Genomic DNA, 23,691 nt, shown 5'->3' with positions numbered 1-23,691 from the left:
TGTTTGAAAGAGGTAAATTACATAATCTTGAAGCCACATGAGCATTTGAGAATTTTGGCTGATGACTCTCAATGGTATGTACCACTGCACCATTTCTACATAAAGCAGGAGAAAAAGAAGTACAAATATCAAAACACTAGGAAATATATATATATAAGTGGCTAATAGGGTGTGTAGGTGCATGTGTTTTCAGTTATTCTGTTTTTTGGGGGTTGGGTGCTTTACTGTTCACAGTCCAGAGTGACAGTAGTTGTCAATGCCAGTATTTCAAATAAATGACTATAACTCTTCTCTGTTACCACATGGTTAAAAGTATACATGGATTGTATTCTGTTTTCATAAAAAGTGTTCTTCTGTTCAGAGTGCTTTCCAGAAAATATGGGAAATATTGTTTCAGTCACCTTCTCTGCTGAATGCACTCAAGGACCAATTTCTTCCTTCCCAAGACTACATGAAGCAAGAAGCGAAGCAATATGTATGCATCCCACTGTTTCGACTGATAGTATGGGACTGGGCAGAAAGACTTCTGTAAAGGTATGAAAGAGACTCCAGCTCAGCTCTTAGAGTATTAAGTATGGAGAGAGGACTTGGTTCCCCCAAGTGCAAAGCCAAAAGGCAAGAGCTGACAGCTTTGGTATTCTGGGTTTAATCTTGGAGCTATTAGAGCTATTTGTTTTTCGAGCTTCAGGTTCTGGTACAATCTCTGGTGGTGGTGGTGAATGTACCTTTCTGATACTGCATATATCTGTAACTGCTGCAGACAGACTGACGCCTGTGATATGGAGAGAAAGAGACCTCCCTCTTACGTGGCTGCTGTTTAGTTTGCTGTCTGAGTTCTACTTGAATTTGAGTGGAGAGAATTTGCACAAGCCCAACTTGCCATAAAACAACTGATCCAGATATTTATTTTATGAATGAAACATTAGTCTCTGGATTTTCAAGTGGAACTATCCTCATATTTGTGTATATAATAACATGGAAAGAGACTGTTGATCTTTGTTTCATATCGTCAAGTTAAAAAATGCAAACACTGACTCCGTGTTTTTAGGGTAGTAATATGTTTGTTAGCACACTATGAGCAATATGCTACAAATATAACCTAGTTAGTAGAACTACATCTGTTAATGGTATTAATTAAAGGTATAAAGTTAATCATAATTTTAAATGCTAGGTCACTTTTCACTGCTGGGAAGAACACTGGCAGTTTTCGCATGGTGGACAGTTCTGAAAAAGTGACAATTATGTGATCGTTCCTGTTTCCCAATATTGAAGACAACTGTAACTGTTCCAAAAATATACTAGGAAAACTACCTTAGGCCATATTTCTTGTTCTACATTTAAAAGTCATTACAACAATGGAAGTTTATTATATATCTTAATAGACATGTTTCTGTTATGACAGGTAAGTGATCTTGAAATTTTGTCTCTTGTTAACATTGAAATGGAAGTATATACTGGACAACGTTGTCATGCCTGATATTTCAGAACACGGAACTGACAGCAGTTGTCGGGAAAGACTGAGTGGCAGTCATAGGATGCACACAATACCTGATAGTCCAGTTAAGCTGTATACCTGGACTGGAACTCCAGATCAGCAGTGTACTTAAAATGTGCTGAATTTTAAATCTCTCTGAAATTAATAAGCTTTAAAAAAGACCTTAAACTGAAGGAAATAGTTAATTGCTATATTGAATCATTATCTATGGGGGTGTTACTTCATAGAGCAGAAAAATAGGCTTGGAAGACTGATTCTGTAAGTATTCCTGTAAACTAAAAATGAACATTTCTGGGTGGTAGATAAGGTGGATATCAATTATTTTTATTCCTGTTTTTCTTCTTCCTGTTGACTGTAGTAAATGATAATAAACATTTGAAAAATGTTTAGAAATATAGAGGAAAAATAGAAATCTCCCGTAAAAATCTGAGGGGAAAACAGTGAGAGTGGCGTTATGATCTCTGAAGCAGGAATTTGTAGTCCAGCCTTTTATGTCTGTTTATTTTTAGATAGCAGGAAAAAAAAATCTTTGAAATTTGAAGGAAATAATTTCCAGTCAATGTCATGGTTTGGCTGCACATGAGAGAACCAGTGTTGCAATCATATTAATGCTTTCTGGTTTTGCTGATTTGACTCAGTAGCTCTTGTTACTGCTTCATGCTACTACCTTATTATTTATTCATGTACGCTACCCAGAACAAACATTTCTTTGTGTGTGTTTAGGTTTTTATTTTGCTAAAGAAATGCTCAACAAATTTTTATCTAAAATAAATCAAGTTTCATGTGTAGGTTTTCAGTCTTTCTGAGGACTAGATTCTTTTTACAAAAATCATTTCCAACTCCAGAACAGATGTATGTGTTTACTAAGATACAAATTGTTTTGCAAATATTTAAGATGACAATCACATGGACACCACTGTTTATATGATATCTCAATATATGTCCCAATTTGGAAATAGAATGATTTCCAAAAAAATTGTGATTTTTTTGTAACCACAGAACATGGCTAATGAAGTGTACAAACAACTTTAAATAACTTCATCATAGTAATTTTTGTTAGATTTTGGGAATGCTACTTGCTTTAATTCATATACAAAAGTAATACATATTAAGTGTAGGAAGATTGCTCTTTTTTTCTTTGTTATAAATATTAAAACACATGAAGTTACGCAGTTGTTGTTCTGTCTTTGGCCTTAAAGATGATTACTTGATCATTCTTTCATTTTGTTGCAGCTTGCTGTTGCTAGTGATTCATCTTCAAATCATCTCAGTCAGTTCTTAGCTGAAAAGCTAATTTTACTTACGTATAAATACAATTTCATTTTATTCCCATTGACATTTGAACCTTTGTGCATCCATTAAGCCCTGCAGATTGTTTGAACAATGTGATCTGAATATTAATAAAAGAAGCTTTCAGAGTTCATTATCTCTATTTGTACTCTTTTTTTTTTTTTTTTTTTTTTTTGGTGGTGCTTGTTTGTGATATACTTTATATTTCAGAAGTCAAAAAAGTCAGGTTACTGGTATTCCTATGCAAGTACCTAATTTATAGGAAAAAAAAAAAAAGTAAACGGATTGATGGGGGATGCACAGATATAAAAGGCAGAAATTAAAATTGTTATGGGGATAAGTAGTTATGTCTTTTGATTTTCATTTTATCTGGTACTGGCATTTAGTTCTAGTCTATGCAGATAAAGTCTGCATGTATTTGATAGTAATAATCTTCCACTTAATTTATTTGTTCCTTAACCACTGAAGGTTAAATAAGAGACAAGATGCAGCTGGCCAGCCTTGCCAAATGTAACTGAGAATGTTAGGGCAAAATTTTGAGAAGAAAATGCTGTTTATTTTTTCAGACTAGTTGAGGAGAACAAGCTGGGGAAGGAATTAACATAGTAAATACTTTTAAAGCATCATAAAAATATCTATCTAGAATTAAGCCATTATTTTCTGGTAGATTTTCACTTATCTTCTCAACCCTGCTGAAACCTTTCAAATTCAAACCTTTTTAAAACACATTTTGAGTTTTCAGTGCCATGACTAGGCTGGGCTTTATTTGGTAATTATTTTATAAAGGTCTTGCTTACAAAACAAACAAACAAACAAAAAAAAACAACAAAAAATAACCCTGATGTAAATTAGTTTTCTCAGCCTATGATTCATGTACATTCAAAAACCTGAAATGCATATTGAGGTTTTTGCATTAGATTCAAAGCTAGCACTCTTGAAAATAAATTCTAATCTGTGTGAAATATAAGTGTCCCCTGTGGTTGCACATAACTAATGATGCAATCTTCATTCCTATTTAGTGTAACATTTGGTAATATTGGATTAATACTGAAAGTTATGAAGAAACTCAGGCCAGGACAATTGTCTTGTTATGCATTCTTATTTTGGCATTCAGCCTTACCTAATATACCAGTGTAACAGGGCATGACATGCTGTCAGGGTGATTTGACAAGCCTGGGAAATTTCAAAGACAGTATTTGCGTAAGATTTTTTATTTATTAATACCATTTTAAACAATTGCTTAAATAAGCTTGCTAACCTGTTTGCATAGTTCATTGGAGACAGTCAGCACAGTGCTTCTCAGCATTTATTTCCAGCAACTCAGAGTTGGCATCCTGTATGGAACAACTGGAAACATATAGCACAGGGGCTCTGATTTTCTTTAACTTCCTCAACTCTGTATGATTAATTTGCATAATAAAGCCTTATGGCCCTGATCTTAATTAGATCTTCTGGCTTTTATGAAAATATAAATAGTAATTGCATCTTTTTTTTTTTTTAAGTTTGAAATTTGCTGGGATATTTGATGGGATATCATTTTGTGTAGGAGAGACCAAGGCTCTATATCAGATGGCATTTACAGGATATGTCTTTAGTGCTGCATTCATGCATTACACTCTCAAGAATGAGGTTATTCATGTTGTGTTTGTGGGTAATTATTTATTTTGCATCTTTAAATATTTGCTTTGTTACTGCTATTATTCTGCCTTTCCAGAAGTGTCTTACTGGCCCCTAATTGTTTCAGATAGTAACAATTCATAAATAAAACAAAACAAAAAAAAAAAAAAAGACAATAAGACAATAAGACTTGTTTTGTGGTCCTGTAGTATTTATAGTAGGATCTCCTTTCTTATAGATTTCTTATGGGATCTAAAAGTTCTTTGAAACTTATGTTCCCAGGAAAGATGCTCATTGTTTTTGATATCTGACTGTAGTGTCTCTGGAAAAACTGTCAGGTAGCATTGAAATACATGACATTATGTGTAAATGGTTGCAATAGGCAGACATAATTAGTTTGATGCCGATTCAGTAGCAGATCTGTGTGAGCATAAGTAGACTTAATAAGCTGTATTTCAGTATGTATATGTGTCATGTTGTTATACATTTGTGTCTAACAACTCCCAAGTTGGCTCTTTGGTCTTGGAGGCTGGCGCTAGGTCACAAAGAGCCATGTCTCACATCCATTTAGCTTCAATGACCAAATTCTGGCAAGTAAGAAAGTGCACAGACTTTTATTTAATTAATTAATTTATTATTATTTTTAACATGTATTGTTGCTACAAGCTGAAATGAGTTGGTATCTTTCCAAGACAGTATTGCACTTATAACAGCACTGCTCAGTGGATAGTTTTGTCAGAAGTCCTGCCTTCCTCCACAGATTGAAAAAATTTCCTTAGATAAGTAGGCATCTAGAGCTGTGTATATGTCAGAAGCTCATTATCCAAGACCCTGAGTTATAACTAAAAAATGAATCATCATCTCTAAATGTCTCTAAACTTTGCAGATAGAGTACTGACAGATTGTGTTTAGTGGGCAAGGATTACAACTTTGTATTTTGCTGGTTCTGGATAATTGTGTGCTCCATTTTGATCTCCCTTTAAATTCACTTCATGCAAGCATAACCATGTAAAATGCAATAGAGTGGAACCAATCTGTCCTAGCTAATACCAAATCTCTAGATGTGTATCCATGTTTTTAAGCTTGTTCTAGGATTGCATTAATAGTTACTATCTTTTTGTTTACCAATCTAATATTTGATATAGTTTTTTGTAATCTGTTGCTCTTGATTCCATAACAGTCTACAGTAGGAGAGATAAGTACTTGATAATATCAGAAAGCTTCCTATTAACATTAAAAAAAAAATAAAGATATTTAAAAATTCAGAAAATGAGTCATTATCCTGGTGACTGTTGCTCACTTGGCAAAACTCTGGCAGTCTGAAGAACACTTTTCCCAGGATTTTTTTTTGTTTTCTTTCAAGTACAATATAGAATCTCAATACAGAATTACTCAGCTTCCTATGTTTCTTAGCAAATTATGGTTAAAAAAAAATCAGCAAGCAACCTAAAATGTTTCTCTTTGTTAGATATTTTCCTGTGTCATTAATATCAAATCTCTTTCATATCTTTTGTAAATGTATGTCTCTCTTTACTAACACTTGATATAAGCTATTTCTGATATTAAGTGTCCACAGTAAATGGTGATATTCACAGTCATAGTAATTCTTAAATATATTGGACAAATTAGTTTTGATTATGATCATAGTCCTCTGGAATTATTGCAAGTCTGTTTGTTTGTTTGTTGTTTTTCTTTCTTTTTTTTTTTTTTGTTCTCTTTTCCTTTTTTGTTTTGTTTTGTTTTTCTGTTGGTTTCAGTTGAGTTTGGGTTTAAGCCTCATGCTCTGAACTGCTTATGTAACTTAACCTGTATTGCGAGGATCATGAAAAACTATAAACCTTATTCTTCATTTTTAATTCCCTTTGGGATTTTTTTTGATGTCAGTCTTTTCTAAAACTTCATAGTGATAATGACTGAAAACTGGAAAGGATAACAAAAATTCCTGATCAGTTTACTTTATTTACCAAAAATAAACCAAGAGCCACAGAATCCTATGGTGCTGATATGTATCGTTGAGATTAGTAGTAGTGCAAACTAATTAGGAAATTATTTTTCCTTAAAAATGAGTTTCCTTTCTCCTATTCAATTATTCTGGTTTTATGCTCATAAAAGCATATTACAATATCAAATTTTGGATTTGGCCCTTCTGCTCTAGCTGATATTGTATCTATCATGTCATTACTTTTATTGTAAATTTCATTAATGAGGTCAAGGAAGAGCCTAATATTATTGTTTGAGTGTCTTTTCTTTATGAATTAATTTTGGTAGGAATCAGTTCTAATCATTTTTGCTACTACTTGTGTGCGTATTTTGCAGACTGCATTAATTAAGAAAATTAGCCTATAATTACTGCAGTTACCCATATCCTACCAGGTTTCAAAATTACAGAAATAATTATGATCCTAAGAGAGTCAGGCAACTTTTCAAATGCTGCATTATAGATGCTACACTAAATGCCATGAAAGACTTGACTAAAATATTAATGCATCTCGGCAAAAAAAAACCTAATGTCTTTCTGCAAAAAGATTTGGGTAAAGACAGAATTATTTCAGTTGAATTTGCAAAAAAAGTCTTTAGTTTTGAAGGTCTGTGTGTTCTGTTTTTCTGCTACTGAACTGAATCTTCTGATACCCTCAGAATACTGTTTTTCATAGTAAATGCCCAATATTATCTTAATTTGTGTTTGTTTCTTTATAAACTTTCAATGGTGGATGGAAATATCTATAGAGACATTTGAGTCAGGGAGAAGAGGAGAAAAGGACTTAGAAAATTATGTTTCTCAGAACAGTGATTTCTTCAACAATGGTAAAAATCAAGTGATTTTCATATACTGTATTTTACTATATGTACAATTTTAATATTTCTTTCTCTTTCTTTCAGTATAATGTACATATACATATAAATAAAAGCAGATAACATGATGAAATTATAAAGACTCATGAAGGTCCTCTGTACTTTCTGTTACTGTTCTTGAGCTTATGGATGCAGTGATGGCTTGCATGATGCAGTCAACTTGTACAGCACCGTTGATTCAGTCTCAGGTTGTGCAGACCAAAGTAGCTGAAGGAATGGGACACATGGAGCAGGGCTGAAATGTGAGGCTGTCTTCTCTCCTACTTTTACTGGAAATAAAGATGTGAGAGAGAGGGAAAAGGAAAGCAGCTACAGAAAACATACTCAACACCAAGGTAGTATGGTGATTCAGGCTGTCAGAGTCGGCCTTTTCTGTGGTCACTAAAGACGTTATATAGGCTAACTCATGTCACATTGTAAAGAAGCCTATAGATTCCTCTACTGCAATGATTTATTTTTTTCTGTGAAACAAAAAGATGATCCTGCAACTTGATTCTTAATTAAACCTTATACCTGAATGTTCAAAAGGGTTGCTAATAGGGCCATGACTTCTTTTCTGTGCTGTCTGTATTTCTTGCATCTTATGGATAGTCTATTAATGTTATTTTTTTCTCCCCATTTCTTCCAATACCAGTTAAGCTTTATCCATTTTCAGAAAGATCTGTTTATTCCAGGCTCTGTTATTTCAGGGGTGGCATAAATCCTCTATCCTTTTCTAACCTTCTTAATCGATGCCTCGCTATACTAAGGAATATCTCTTTTTTTTTTTTTTGCTATTACTATGTTATTTTTTTGTTCACATGCTATTTTATATTTGTGCTTCAACTATACTTGTTTCATTTTCTAAGAGTTTTTAATATATTCTGTTTTCCATCTGTGTCTTGATGAAAGCTGTCACAGACACCCATAAACCCTGTGAGAGCCTGGTGTCTCAATGCAATGCCGGGTTAAAAAAAAAAAAGTACAGGCTGAAAGTAGTTTTTATCCTATTACCTTATGGCAACATTGTAGGTGAATGGTTCAAAAAGGAAGTGATGGAGGATTTAGTGCCAGTTGCAGGTAAACAAGGGTCAAGCTTTGCTCTCTAAAAGTAACCTGAACCTTCCTTGTATCTGTCTGTGACAGGGACCTTTCTCATGAATAACTGGGGTCATATCACTCACAGCTGAATAGGATGATGTGTATCAACTGGTCAGAATTTCATTTTTGCATGTGACCACCTATTTTTGGAGTATCTGGAGGTGAGGATCAAGTATGTCTACAGATAATCGATGTAAGCAAAAAAGGAAACATGAAGCAGCTGTCTAAAAGGCTAAATAGTGAGAAATGCAAAAAGGGAGAGAGAGATCTCATCTTCAGAAAATCTGATCCTTAAGTTACTAGATATTGCAAAGAAAAACAAATAATATAGAATTTGTCCCTTATGCACTTGCATAGGTTTACAGGAAGAATGGCTCTCATGACTAAGTCATTTTGCATTAGTCTACTTGAGGTGCCCAAATCTTTTCTCCTCTAAGAACCAATGAGATAACACAATGAACTTTTTTTTTTTTTTCCTATTTTCACACATCTCCTAGAATTATGACTAACCACCTTTCATTCTGACAATAAAAAGTATACATATTTGATATAAGCCTGTTTCTAGACATTATATAGTTATGTATATATCTTTCACTCCGAGAATTTGTCATTTTTATGTTATAATCTTAGCAAGATTGAGGTGGGTTGTATTATAACTTGTATCGATATTTTAGAGGATATGAGAAATTTGGGTTAAACTTCATTATTGGTGAGAACCCAAGGCTTCATATTTGAAATATTCTCGAACTGTTAGAATGCTAGAAAGCATTGCCAGCCACACCATTACTTTTGATTTAACAGAGAGTGGCTGAATCTGTTTCTTATGAGGAACCCCTATGGGTTTGTATTAGGAATATTTGTAGTGAGTCTACCACATTGGTCTTAAACTCTTTTTAAGTGGTGTTTTTTTTTTTTTTTTTCAACCTAGTTTTGAGTCTCATTTAGGTTTAGGCATGAAGGTTATAAATTTTAGACAATTCTAAAATAAAATAAGATAGTACCATTCTGAAGTTACGTATCTATTCCCATCTTTTTTTTTTTTTAATTATTTTTTTAGCTTTTCACATTTTTACTGTTTTTGTGATCAATGGCTGTTTGCTTATTTCTTTATCAGTGCCTATTGATGTTTATTTATTTATTTATTTATTTTTCCCAAACATTTGAAAATTTTTAAGTTTGCCCTATAATTTTTTGAGTGGGCATTGCAATGGTTGCACACTCACAGGCTTAGATTCTGGTCAAGAGCTGCTCATGTAAGAGACCTAAAAGGTCTTGGTGACCTCAGAATTCACATTATACAGTGCATAAATATATGCACAGTTACAGTGCATATGCAGTTGAATGCATTGTATTACATAAAATATGCTAAATTTTAAGTATAGAGGTGTTAAAAGAAGTATTTTTAATCACTGAGAATGAAAACAAGTAGGATCTGTAGTGGTTTTACCTTGCTAGACAGCTGAACTCCACCACAACCACTCTCTCACTCCCCCTCCTCAGAAAAGGATGGGAAGAATAAAAGAAAAAAGCAATTCATGGGTTAAGATAAGGATAATTTAATTAAAGAAAAAATAATTATTAAGGTCAAATTATTGATAAGGGAAAATTAAATAATTTAACTAAATGGAAAAGGAAGGCGGGGGGAAAAGAGGGTGGGAGGAGGAAAGCAAAGGCTGTGTGGAAGCACAGAGAGAGAGGAGAGAAGTTATTCTCTTCTACCTGAGCGATGCTTGTACCTGAAGCAGGGCATCAATACACACAGCTGTTGCTGGGGAGGACAGACATTTTCATAATGAGAGCCCTCCCCTCTCCTTCCCCTTTTCCACCTTTTATTGCTGAGTGTGAACCACATGACATCCCTTTGGTTGGCTTAGGCCAGCTGCCCTGGTGATGTCCCCTCTCCACTTCTTAACCACGCCTGCCTGCTGGCTCCTGGGGTGTGGGGGGGAGGGAGTCGTGATGCTGTGCCAGCACTACTCAGCAGTAGACAAACACTGATGTGATACCAGTGCTGTTCTAACTACAAGTGCAGAGCACAACTCTATATGGGCAGCTGCAGGGAAAGTTAACTCCATCCCAGCACAGATCTCTTAAATCTCAGAGATTAAGTACTAAGAAAATTAATCAGTGGGTAAATAAATAAATAAATAACAAAACATGTTTTTACTACTTCTGTTTTTTTGTAGGTAATAACTCGAGTAACCTAGATGTCATCATCAAGTTGGATTAGCAAATACATATTATAGTCTGACAGTTTGGCATTCCTACACTGATGAATATAAACTTCTTGAAGGAGAAGGCCGAATTTGCAAAGGATTCAACCTGTAGTGTACAACATGACATAACATTTTAATATTTCTGGTCACCTAAGATGAATTCTAATGAATACATTCTTATAAGCTAGATCATTTAGTGAACATAAATTGTTCCTCTGGTAACTGTTTGTGAAAAAGATTCTTAATAAACGAATCACTAAACCTTTGAAAGCTTCCTCATGCATGCATTTACATGCACTTATAACAAAGCTAGCACAAGGTGTTGGAATATTAACATGAAACCCAGAATCCAAACAAATTAAGGAATATTTTTTGCCTTTCCTTGTTATTTGAGTAAAGCACTACTTGGATCACCTTTTCAAGGCATGAAAAGACTGTTTGGAACAGACCAGAGGAAAAAAAATGAGGAAGAGTCGTATCTTTCATATGTCTGCTTACTAAAGAATTTTCACTGAGGTGATATTTCTGTAGTTAGATGAGAATAAACTGTAACCTATTCTATGGGGCACTCTCCTAAGAGCTGCAAAGCTGAATGATTGTATGCACTCACTTCATAGCAGGAGTAGGAGCAAAGTTCTTCACAATCTGAAGTAAATGCCCTGTATAACAGGATAAGGAATTAATATTTGTTCAGCTAGAGGAGAATAGATTATTTATGTCAGCTAGAACCACTACAAAAACAGATTTCTATGAAGCATATTCATTAGGGCACCCTGAATAAATAGATTTGAATCTTTATCTTCAACAAAGTATTTATCTGAATATATCTCAGAGTATCTGAATCTGACGTAACTGAGAGAGTGGAGTTTTCTACATCTAAAATTCAAAGCAACAGAAAACAGCCAATAAAATATTAACGTTATTTGAAATTTTCAAGAAACTGTTTTGGGAACAAATCCACTTAGCTTTCTTGTTAGCTCAAAGTAGTTTATGGGTGATGAGAAAAATCTGCAAAAAAGTAAAAAAAAAATATAAAATATTAAGTTTATATTAGTTAATTGCTAGATTACTATGGAATAGGCATTTTCCTTTGAACTACAATGTTATGTGAAATTTATATTCTACAATATTAAAGAATTTGCATCAGTCATGACTCAGTTTTTATTATTTACCTTGGAATATGATGATATAAATGCATAGTACTGGCAGCACAGAAAAAAAAAGTCATAAGAACAATCAAGTGGCTTTACTTTTCAAAAAAGAACTCAGAAAATCATTCTTGATTCTTGACCATTCAAAATGAACAAAACCAAGCTTTAATGACTCTTTCAATACAAACTACAAGAGATGATAATTTTTTTTTTTTTTTTTAACTTATATGAAGGTAGTTATACATTTGGAAAGGACGGTGCAAGACCTGAATAAAGAGCTCTTTCCTGTGTTCTCTCATCATGATTTTTAGACAGCAGTATACTTCTGTACTGAAGATATTTTCAGTATTTCATATTAATCAAATGATTTGCTTATATGTGTTCTTTCCTGAATCACCTATTGAACTACATTCATTGTCTATCAGAAATTTCCTGACAATATAATTAAGCACAGAGCTATTTAGACATTCCCCTAAATTGTTTCCAAAGAATGAGCACTGATGAAGTTTCTATTGAAAACTCTCAAAATCGACCTTGGAAGCCTTCATATTTTACTTATTATTTCTTTGCACTTGAAAATTAACTCTCACTAAATTCACAATCTGCTCACAGATTTGCAAAGCATTATAAGTCAGTGAAACCATCAACCTTGTTCTGTTTGATAAGGCAGTGCTTCCACATACAGCACAATAGGTCTGTACAACATTGAAATATTTTTTCCCTATTTCTACCTATATTTTTAGAGATAACAGAAATCATGGTGACTGTGTGCTTTGTATTACACCTTCCAGTTTCTTTATTCTCTGCTTTGGATTCCAGTGCAACTGGAAAAACAAATGAATAAACTGATATCTGTTCTGTGCTTTTGTTTGCTCCCATATTATGTGAATAAATTATATAGAATGATCTAAACCAGGCTGTTGAGACAAGGATCAATAGCCCTAGCTGGCTGATAACAGGAATCATTTGCTGCTTAAGGTAAGGCAGACCAAAAGTGGGAAACAGAGAAGATACCGAAATTAAGTTATTGAAAACAAATATATTAAAATTCTGAGCCAAATGGCTAGGTAGAGAGCTTGGTCAAAAACTAGGCTAGTGTCGTGGTTTAACCCGACCGGCAGCTAAACACCACACAGCCGTTTGCTCACCCTTCCCCCTCCCTCTCTGGGATGGGGGAGAGAAACTGGAAACTGAATCCTGTGAGTTGAGATAAAGACAGTTTAATAAGACAGGAAAATAATAATAACAATAATAATAATAACAATGATGATAATAGTACTACTACTAATAATGTGTACAAACAAGTGATGCACAATACAATTGCTCACCACCCGCTGACCGATGGCCAGTCTAACCCTGAGCAGTCTGGTCCCCCTCCCCCGCTAGCCACTCGTATATATTGTTCAGCATGATGTCAGATGGTATGGAATACCACTTTGGCTAGTTTGGGTCACCTGTCCTGGGTCTGTCCCCTCCCACCTCTTGCTGCACCCCCAGCCTGCCTGTTGGCAGGACAGAGCAAGAAGCTGAGACGTCCTTGGCTTGGTGTAAGCACTGCTCTGCAACAATTAAAACATCGGGGTGTTATCAGCACTCTTCTCATCCTAAGCCAAAACATAGCATTCTACCAGCTACTACGAAGAAAATTAACATTGTCCTAACTGAAACCAGAACAGCTAGAGATCAACATCTGTATTGCAGGTTAACAAACGTAAACTGTAGATAAAAGATCAATCTGAAAATCTCAAATAGACTCAGCAAGTTTCTCTGATCTTAAAAACATGTGCATGAACTCTGCAATACAATGATATCCAATGCAGATCTGTGCATCTCTTAGAATAAAATTATCGATCATGGCATGTTTCATTCCACTGTTACCACCACTACAGTCTTTTCCCCACTGTTTGAAATTAATGCATTTCAATATTTATTTATTTATTTTTAAATCTCATCATTATTAAACTTTGTTTAGACTGTGGCTTTGATTTCTGTCCAAGATGCACTGGAATCAGAATACATTAAAATTACTTCAGCTGAAACTAGAGGTACTAAGATGCATTTTTTATTTATTTGTTCATTCATTCATTTAAGACAGTACGGTAATATTAACCTAATCTATTTACTTGTGCTGGACTGGAGGTAAGCTGTTGTGATTGTTTTTCTTCTTCTATAAAATAAATGGCCTAACTGTGGCTTCTTGAGAAGAGGATTGCATTTGAAGCCTCAGAAAGCATTTTGTTGTATCTACATATATTTATTTTTTTGGTAATCTATGGGGAGGTTATTTGCTTTAAAAATAAGTAAGACAACATATAATAATTGACTTGCAGAAGTATGTTAAAGGTTCTTTTTTAGCCACCCCTTTCTTTCTCTCTCCTATTTCCAAATTGTGCATTCCTTTGACATGATGAGTACTGAAGAGTTCCAGTAAAATAAAGGACTTAGCACTGTCAAATCTCATCAGCCTCGTGAAAAGAAGCTTGATAGGTCTTTTTGCTATGTTGTTTTATGCAGAACATTATGCCAGATACTGATTATTCAGCTGCCAATAATTCAAGTATGACACCTTTCTTTCTCTATTCTCTATCATATTGCTCAGCAGTCGGTAAATAAAGTGAGGGCTGTATGTCTTTGTCAGCCTGTCAGGCATATAACGCACTCACTGTGTTGTACTCATCAAGTCACCCTCTGCCTACAATATGAATGGAAGTTCTTGGTAACTGTGGCATTGTCTGAAAAGTAATGCCTCCAATGCTTTGTGATGCTTTGTGTTTTTTTTTTTTTTTTTTTTTTTTTTTTTTCCCAGCAAACTTATTCAAAACATCTTTCCAATGCATGTAGTTAAAAAACTCTATATAGATTGTCGTGGTCAGGCATTACTGAAGCCTCTTATTTGATTAAAATAGTAGCTGCCTGGTTAGTTATTTCATTCCTATGCTTTAGGAATGAAAATCTGAATAGTATTTTGATACTATTTTGTTACTAGTATTGATATATTGATATATCAATATATCTAGATATATCTAGATATATTTTGATACTATTATGATACTAGTATTAACATTAACCATATATTTAATATGGGAGGGTTAGACTCACATTTGTGTAAGAGCAGAAGTGAGGTCTAAATATGCTTTATAATATCCTCTTATGTGAATATTTATAAAATAACTATAATCTAAAATAATGCCTTTTCTCATTCTCAGTGCTCCATGGGTGAATTTTGTTTTGTATGTCTTTTTTTTTTTTTTTTTTTTTTTTAATATAATTACCAATGATATTGGGATGCATAGTCTTAAAAATAATTGCTAAGCTTAGATGGTGTTAATCACTGTGATCGAATGCTTCTTCATTTAATTAAATAGGATAAAAATAATTTAATATAGAACATAGATGCTATTTGAGATACTTTTTCTTTGCAAACATTAACCACAGTTCCAGACTCTCCCCTGCCTCCTTTTTTTTTTTTCTTTTTTAGCATTTTTATTGTAGCACTCAGATTTTTAAATGTGTCAGCGTTTTATCACTTCCCTCAATTTTGTCATGATGCCACCATGGAAAAAATTTCCCCTTTTCAAAACTCACCTGAAATCTTTATCTATTTCAATCCTTATTTTCTTTTTGTGGTTGGGTGGAGGATCAAAAGGGAAAGAATTCCTGAAGAAAGAGAGGAAATAAGTTACTTTTCACTTGCAGACACACTTGTAGGGAAACCTGGAACTAAGAAAAATCTATTCTAATGAAAACGGTAGTAACAGCAGGTGATGACAGCATGACTCCATTTTTCCCCTTTAATGAGTAAGATCCTTAGTAAAATTTTGTTGGAAGGTATTAATAAATCAATTCTATGAAAAACCTGTCATAATAAAATGCCTTACCTTATCAACAGAAAGTTTTTTTTTTTTTTTTCCTCATTCATTACTTGTGTAGGCTTTTACCCTTCCAACATCCCCTGAGTTAACTGGCAATACTGGTTTTCTACAATGATTTATGTATCACATTATAAAATATTAATAATAAAGTACACTTTTACTCAAGTAACCCCTTAAGTCATTTTAATTTGCCCTTTTGTACATTTTTTTGGGGGTAGTTGATACCATTTTATTCACTGATAAAACAAAAATGCTACTGAACTGCATTATTTTATTAGTCTCTTTTTATAAGTAAATTGCTGAACTTGTCTGACATCTACATACATGTATACTTGAAAAGTTACTAAGCTTAGAAATAAGGTGTTAATTCTTGATAATATAATATTTGTCCATCACCACACAGATGAATATTAATAGTTTTAATAGTAGCCTGGATGGGTAATCTGTGCCTCATGGCTGGGGGTTTTAGTGGGTGTAAGAGTTCAGTGTGGAGAGCAAGTAGGTAGCTTAATTCAGCTTAATTTAACGTAAAGGCCACTGAAACTAGAGCAGCTAACATTTCCCTTTCAAATTAAAAACAAATGTGACACCCAGTGTGACGTGGAGTGACTTGAGAAACCTGGATAAAGAAACCACGATGGGCACTGTGTTGGGGACTGGGAGATCTAGATCTCCTATTTGCCAGCCAGCATATAATCTCATTACTGCTTCTTCCTCCTTTTACACTGCAAGCTCTTTCTTTATTTTGCTAGACTGCCCTATAATCCAAAACGTAGCAAGTTTTTAATACAAACCATCTCTCTCCTTTACTTTCAGGAACCTGCTTGGGTTGTAGTAGAACTGATCAGGAAAGTTCTCATCAAATGTTTTGCCAGAGTCAGATTCTTGGCAGAAAACAAAATTGGTTGTTGGTGATGCCACTGATAAAAATGAAAACAAACAAACAAACAAACAAAAAACAACAACAACAAAAAAACACAAACCAACAAACAAAAAAACAGAGCAAAAAGAACTGATAACATTTTTTTCCATTTATTTTTACACCATCTTATTATGTCAGTAACAATATAAATATGAGAGTTTTCATTTTCATTGGAAATGATGTTTTTCTTTCATGTCATCCATTTACAAAACACTTCCATAATGTACTCCACAGAAGACATTGAAAAATTTGTAATTATTTGTAATGTTGAAATTTCCCATGATTGATATTCTCAGCTCTTTGACATGATTTGGAGAAAAAAAAAGAAAAAAAGTTTATTTCTTATGGTTTGAGTTTTAATTTTTAAATAAATATTAATTTATCTCTTCACTGAAACTAACTGTTTACCTAATAATGGGTGCACTTTCTTGTCTTGAGTCCTCAGAAGAAACTTGTTTAAATAAAATGAGATAAAAGCTCACCTGGAGAGAAAATTTGCTAGAAAAATGTGAAAATGAAACCGTAACAGTACAGCTTTCCTATTTTTTAGTTTGCTATAGAGGTTGCTATAAATCTGAAACAAAACATTTTGAATGTATTTAAATATTGATCTTTAACTGGAAAATACTTAAATGAGACAAGGAGACATATCCAAATTATATTTTAACTAAAACTTTATTTTTAATACATGAAGTCAATATTGTCTTGATAAAAGGGGAAAAAATGTCTAAGCATAGCAACAGTCTTGGAGGCAGGAATTCAATTTTTTTTTTTTTATACAATCTTCAGACGATAATCAGAAGTTTGACAATCAGCTAAAGAATTGAAGCATATCTTGCTGGTAGAAATCTATTATTCTTACAGCAAATGTAATCTGACTGTAATAGTCAGAATTCTTATAGTTCTAGAGATAGAGTAGGTCTCTCTTTTTTTTTTTCTTTTACCCTTTCATTGGTAAAGAAACTAATGTGGTATTGGTACTTAGAATAAAATAGTAGCTTTCACAGGAAACTAAAATGTTAAAGAATTGGGTGTAACTCCTCAGTGGTGTAAAGCATATTAATTTTAACTTATTTACAATTATGAGCTATATTGGCTTACTGCAGTTAGGGTCTAAAGTAAATTATGTCTTTCTATTTTTTAAAAAACCTGTAGTCTACTGTTTTATTAGCCATAGTAGAAGAACAGCAGGACATTAGCCTGCACTTTTTATATATATATACACACATATATTTATATATATTTTCCATCTAAAATATTTTGACTGACAAATGGGAGAGTTTGATACTTCTAGTCCATGTACGCTCTAATCATTCCTCCAACATTTAATTCTACTTATACCTTTTAAAATGCATTTAGAAGGCTTGACACCTTTTCCCAGTGACACAGGAAAATCAGAATTTGAACAGAGTTATAAAAAAAATAATCACCATAGAACAAGGCAACTTACTGAAATATACACTTCTTAAAACATAATATTTCTGTAAAAGATTAAAACATTTAATTTTTAACATATAGAGTGATACAATGCTTGTCATTTTTATGTTGTCACTGAGATGTATGCATTCAGACAAGTGAGGGTGAAAGTGTGTGACTGCGTCTTTATATATTCATAAACCCATGCTGACTGGGCCTGGTTGCCCTGCAAGTGCCGCGTGATGACACTCAAGATAATCTGCTCCATGAGCTTTCCTGGCACTGAAGTCAAACTAACAGGCCTATAGTTCCCTGGTGTTCACCCAGCGTAGCATGTATCTGCTCATCTCACAGTTGGACAATTTGTCCAGAAGGGTACTGTGAGGGATAGTATACAAGACCTTACTAAAATCCAAAAATATTATATCCACTGGCTTCCCTTTATCTACTAAGTGGGTAACTTTATTGTAGAAGGATATCAGATTGCTAAGCCAGGACTTTTCCTTGATAAACCTATGTTGACTGTGCCTGATAAAAGCTTTGTTCTTTAAATGTCTTTCAATAGCACCCCTGATAATCTTCTCAGTAACTTTTCCAGTTACAGAGGTTAGACTAACAGGTCTAGTTAGGTTAATTTCTTATCATCCCATTCCTGGAACCTCTGTACCACATTCTGTGTCTCAACTTATCAAGATCTCAGCTATGATACTAGATCTATATTTGTCTACACAGTATCATTATGTTGAAGTCGTAAAACCTTTGTGGTGCCATCATATAAACCTAAACAAAAGTAAAACATATTAACAACAGTCACTCGGCCAATTAGAAAAAAATGGCTGGTGCTGCCAAATAAGGCAGCAGAACAAAAGTTTTGACAGAGCAAGCCTGTCAAACTTCAATCCCAAGGCCTTGTAAATTAAAAATAAAGCTTGCAACCTTTTGTTAACAGTGTCAACATGTTATTATGGTATTACTGTAGGGTTACTACTGGAGAGAGACTTGAGTACCAGAAGCTCATCTTCTACACAGAAAAATATTTATCAATTATACTGATGAAAGATACTCCTTCTACTTACAAACCTTGCCCTCCTACATATTCTGCAGGCAAATGCAATAGGGGCAGTGTCTAGGCTGACTGAAGTCATGCTGCTGAGTACATTGGATCACACAGGAGGTTAAGAACACAAGACAATATTTACTTACAAAGAACGACACATTTGTGCCACAAAGACAACATCCTCTGCTTTAAGATTGTTCAAAAAAATTCTCAGGCAATATTTCATGTCCTGAAAGTATAGAGATGAATATGAGGAAGGTTTCAGTGCATCTATGAGTAGCAGAGTGATTTACAGAGGAAATATTTCTTACATATAAATAGACCTTCAACCTCTGTTTCAATGCTCTGCATTCCCGTTTCTCTCTGAGCACCTGAATTAACTGTTTTTCAGGAATAATTCAACAGTTACTTTTTCTTTGCCTTATACATTTTCCTTTTAGGAAACAGGTGTGATTTTCGTTGTGTGATTGAAGATTGGTGAAAGAGACTATTTTAAACAATCTTATTCCTTATTAATTAACAATAATTAATTAATTAACAATATCCAGGTCTTGTCAAAAGCTGTCTGTTTCCTGTACACTCTTGTGCATGCACACACACATTTCTGAACATCCATGATCCTGATTCAAAGGAACTGAAAGGGATCTGAACCAGCCTTCAGCTTCAATTTCTTACTGGAATGAGGTGCTCATACTGTTGCTCAAAGACTGAACACTCTGGATATGCATAAAAAACATGAAAGAAGAAATGTAGACATCTACCTCTACATGCCTCAAAGAAAGGAAACCAAGTTTCCAACAAGGAAGTAATTCCTAGGAAACAAATTAGAAAACATGCTGAAAACATATATTACTGAAACCTTCCCAGAAAAAGGATTATCTCCAGGGTTTTTGTAGTGTGAAGAGTTTACGAAGAACAGCTGAGGCTGAAATATAAATTTTCACCAAGATAACTTGTAAAAATGTTATCAATCATTCCATAGGCTTTTCTTCCATGACAAATATCATTCAGAAATCTAGACTAAAATGCTTCTGAAGCTTTTGGATCCAAGTGAAATAGATAATCTGGGAATCTGAACAGTAACTTTGTGGTACCTTTTCCATTGACATGGTAAAGAATAAGGCTCTGTTGGTTGTTTAAACATTGTAAACAAAATAATGTACAGGTAATATTAAGAAGCACTTGATGTTTTTGTGTAGCTATATACTTCACATATATAACCATGATGGACACCCTGTGACTATTATTACTGGTTGGTTTTAGTTCTGTCACTTTAAATAACTGCAGCTTTTGCTAAGATGCCACTACTTTTTATTTAGTTAATACCTTGGTTTTAAAAATTAGGATCATTTGGGAGCCACATTATTATTCTTAGCAGCAGCTTACTTCAAGCTCATTAATTTTCATCCTGTATTCTAGAGGAATGTCAGTTTTGTTTATTTAAAGTAGATAAATCTGCCATGTGGTAAATGATAAAAGGTCAAGTATGTTATGTTTCTAACCCTCTGTGCCCTGTCAAAATTATTGCAATAATGTGTGAAATATTTCAAAGGAAAAAGAGTAAGGTGTTGTTTTATTCTGTGGAACACTTACGGATTCCATACAGAATACTATTAGTCTATAATTAGATATGTCAGTGTACTACTATAAAGAAATGAGTTTTTGAATATAATGTTCTGCATAAAGTGAATAATGTTATGTATCATAATATTTGTCATTTAAACAAAATTTCTGGGTCTCTATGCATTTTATTAATATTTATTAAGTAAAGCACATGACACGTTCTTTGACGTAACAATCCTACTTCTGTTAAATTAAGAAAAAAAGATGACAACATAAGCAGTTGGGAGTTAGAATCCTCATCATCTGCCTTTTCTAGGCTTCCTACTTTGGTTTTGAGACCACAGTCCTTCATACCCTGAAAATGCACAGCACATGCTAACATTCCAAAACAAAGTTAAGATTATTTTCAGCCCCTTGAACAAGTAAAAAATTAGGGAACACATTTTCTTAGTTTATGTTCTTTTCTGTTCTATTATATGAACTAAAATTTTCTATTAACTCTTGGCAATCTGCAGGATGATGATCTTTTAAAATTCTCTTAGTTGAGGAAAACATTTCTTAGTATAAATAATATGGGGCCCCTTAATAGATAAACACAATTTCATTTAAAATACTGCGTATTCACAGTTAAGTGTAATTTTTACTGAACATATCTAATGACTCCTAGATATTCCAGACACAGAATTTCATAAGGTAGTGGCAATTATCCCACTAATTCATTGGATGTAATTGATTTGCTATGATGACACTGTAAAATAGGAAGGAGACTGCTTGTTGTGACATCTTTGTCTCCTGAGAATTTATCTTTGAACTCTTAAATACCTCTGATTGGCAAAGATGCTAGCATGCTTATATTATTTTAAAAATGCAGATTTTTCTAGGAGAATTTTGAATTAATTTGCTTCTGAGGTAAATTATTTTATATCCCAAACAGTTTTAGAGCTACAGGTATGTCTCCAAGAATAGCAAATTATCTGTAGCTCCATAGTTTGCTCTGAAAGTCTACTTGCTAACGTGGGTTTAAGAGCCCTCAAATCCCTCAAGGAAAGAATGAAGTTTATGCTGGTGTGAGGAACAAATCCATATGAATTAGTACAAGTGTCTCATAAAATTGGTGTTTGCCCAGAAAACAAATTTCTCAACTGACTGCCTAAAAATAAAAAAGCCTTATCATATTCAAAATATATGATAAAAATAATCAGCAAAGGATTTCTTATACTATAAAACTATTAATTCCTACAAAGCCTTCTGATTACATGCATAGGATTATAGAGTAGAACCTCAAAAATAAGTTGAACAATGTATTTCTCATTTTCAAAAGTATCACAGAGCCCTATAAATGATGGAATCTTTCTACACAGAAAAGTTGTCTCAGTGTAAGATATGGATGGTGTCTTTTCATAAGAAAGAGATTTCTATTCTGAAAGAGATTTTTCATAGGAACAGTTTAATTATCTGTCTTGCTCCTTTTCATTCACAGTCCAAGGTAAGGCTGAATATTCTGTAAATCAAATTTTGCATTTTAAGTATTAAGATTTGGCAGTCTTTGGAGACAGAATAATCAACAATATTGGAACAGGGTCCACTCACCTCCTTCTAGGAGAACTATGCTCCTGGCTATCATTCTCAAAATAAATATGCACAATTCAGCTAATCTTGTAGTACTTGTAATCTGATTAGATAGTATACCATTCAAGTCCTCTTCTGTTTTACATGCCTCTCCTGTTTTTGATTTGTGTGCATGTGTGTTTGCTTAAAAATCCTCCCTTATATTTATTATAACAGTCCGTAATACCAAAGAGTTGAGTCTCCTCTTTTTTTTTTTTTTTTCTTTCTTTTTTTCCCCATTTCCTTCCCCATTTCTTTCACCCTTCCTTTTCCCCTTCCCTTCCCTTCTGTAAAGAAGTGTAATGTTCCTTTTCAGTCTGGGAGAGGCCATTGCTTGTGATACGAGTTGTTACATCACACTAAGTACAATGGATCCAGTTTTGACCCTTGCAACACAGGGAAAATATTGATAAATTTGGAAAAGTTCTAATTGAGTTTGATGTAGATGGATTTGAATGTTTGAATACAGTTTGCTTGGACTGATTCCTTCTTGATCCCTTCCCCTACTTGTATGGCCAGATATACTTTTCTCTCAAATTTATGTACATTATCTTAGTCTGGTAGCAGGTTTTACTTGAGTAACATGACAGAAGTGCAGCAGCAGTATAAGTTTCTTTGAATAAACCCTAGGTGGTCAGGCATTAAAAACTATATTTACAGAGAAGTAATAATCAGTGCTATTAGAACAATGGAGACATAGTATCTAATCCTGAGCTGATAACAATTTACAAGTAATCAGTAGTTAGAAATCTTTTAATATATGATGTTCCTTCATATCAATTGAATGGTTGGCTGACCTATTTATTATTTTTTATGTAAAGTTTATTTTTTGAGGTTATTGAGGCAAGAGAAAAAGAATGACTCATACTATAAAAACAGCAAATGTAACTTGTCTATTGCAAAGGAGAGACTCAACATGTATAACATACCTCAAAATAGTACTGAATTTTTCCCCTCAACAAATGTTATTTTACTTTTTGATTTTTTTTTCTTTGAGAATTGCTGTATTTCGCATATCCAAGATGCTCAGTTGTTTTTCTTTTACCCACCTTGATGTTTTTACCTTCTATTTAAATTGCAATAAATCAAGTAAGACAATGTGACTTCTAATATTGAATGAGATGAGCGAGCCTCCATAGGGACTACAAGAAGGTGTTGTGGAGGTGTGCTTTAACAGATACGTTGACAGCTTTTTCTTTTTCTTTTTCTTTTTCTTTTTCTTTTTCTTTTTCTTTTTCTTTTTCTTTTTCTTTTTCTTTTTCTTTTTCTTTTCTTTTTCTTTTTCTTTTTCTTCTTTTTCTTCTTCTTTTTCTTCTTCTTTTTCTTCTTCTTTTTCTTTTTCTTTAGATACAGAATATAGAAGATTATATAGATACATTCCTCAGAAAAGAAAGGCCAAGGAGAGTGCACCCCCTCTGATGGATGAGGAGAGAGAACTGTTAATGGCAGACATGGAGAAAGCCGAGATACTCATCAGCTTCTTTCCCTCAGTCTTCACTGCTTGTCAGGCTTCCCATGTCTCTCATTTACCTGAACTTCTAGGAGAGAGCC

General features: G+C 33.7%; 1 long non-coding RNA gene across 1 annotated transcript; it reads left to right on the top strand.

Moving 5' to 3' along the window:
- Positions 1-293: 293 nt before the first annotated feature.
- Positions 294-11,642, top strand: LOC137848522 (uncharacterized). The gene is made up of 3 exons (XR_011091408.1): positions 294-534; positions 8,381-8,496; positions 10,522-11,642. It is a non-coding gene; the product is annotated as an uncharacterized lncRNA (long non-coding RNA).
- Positions 11,643-23,691: the final 12,049 nt, after the last annotated feature.

The sequence above is a fragment of the Anas acuta genome, chromosome 1 (genome assembly GCF_963932015.1).
Source record: "Anas acuta chromosome 1, bAnaAcu1.1, whole genome shotgun sequence".
Taxonomy (NCBI): domain Eukaryota; kingdom Metazoa; phylum Chordata; class Aves; order Anseriformes; family Anatidae; genus Anas; species Anas acuta.
This window is presented reverse-complemented; position numbering and strand designations above follow the sequence as displayed.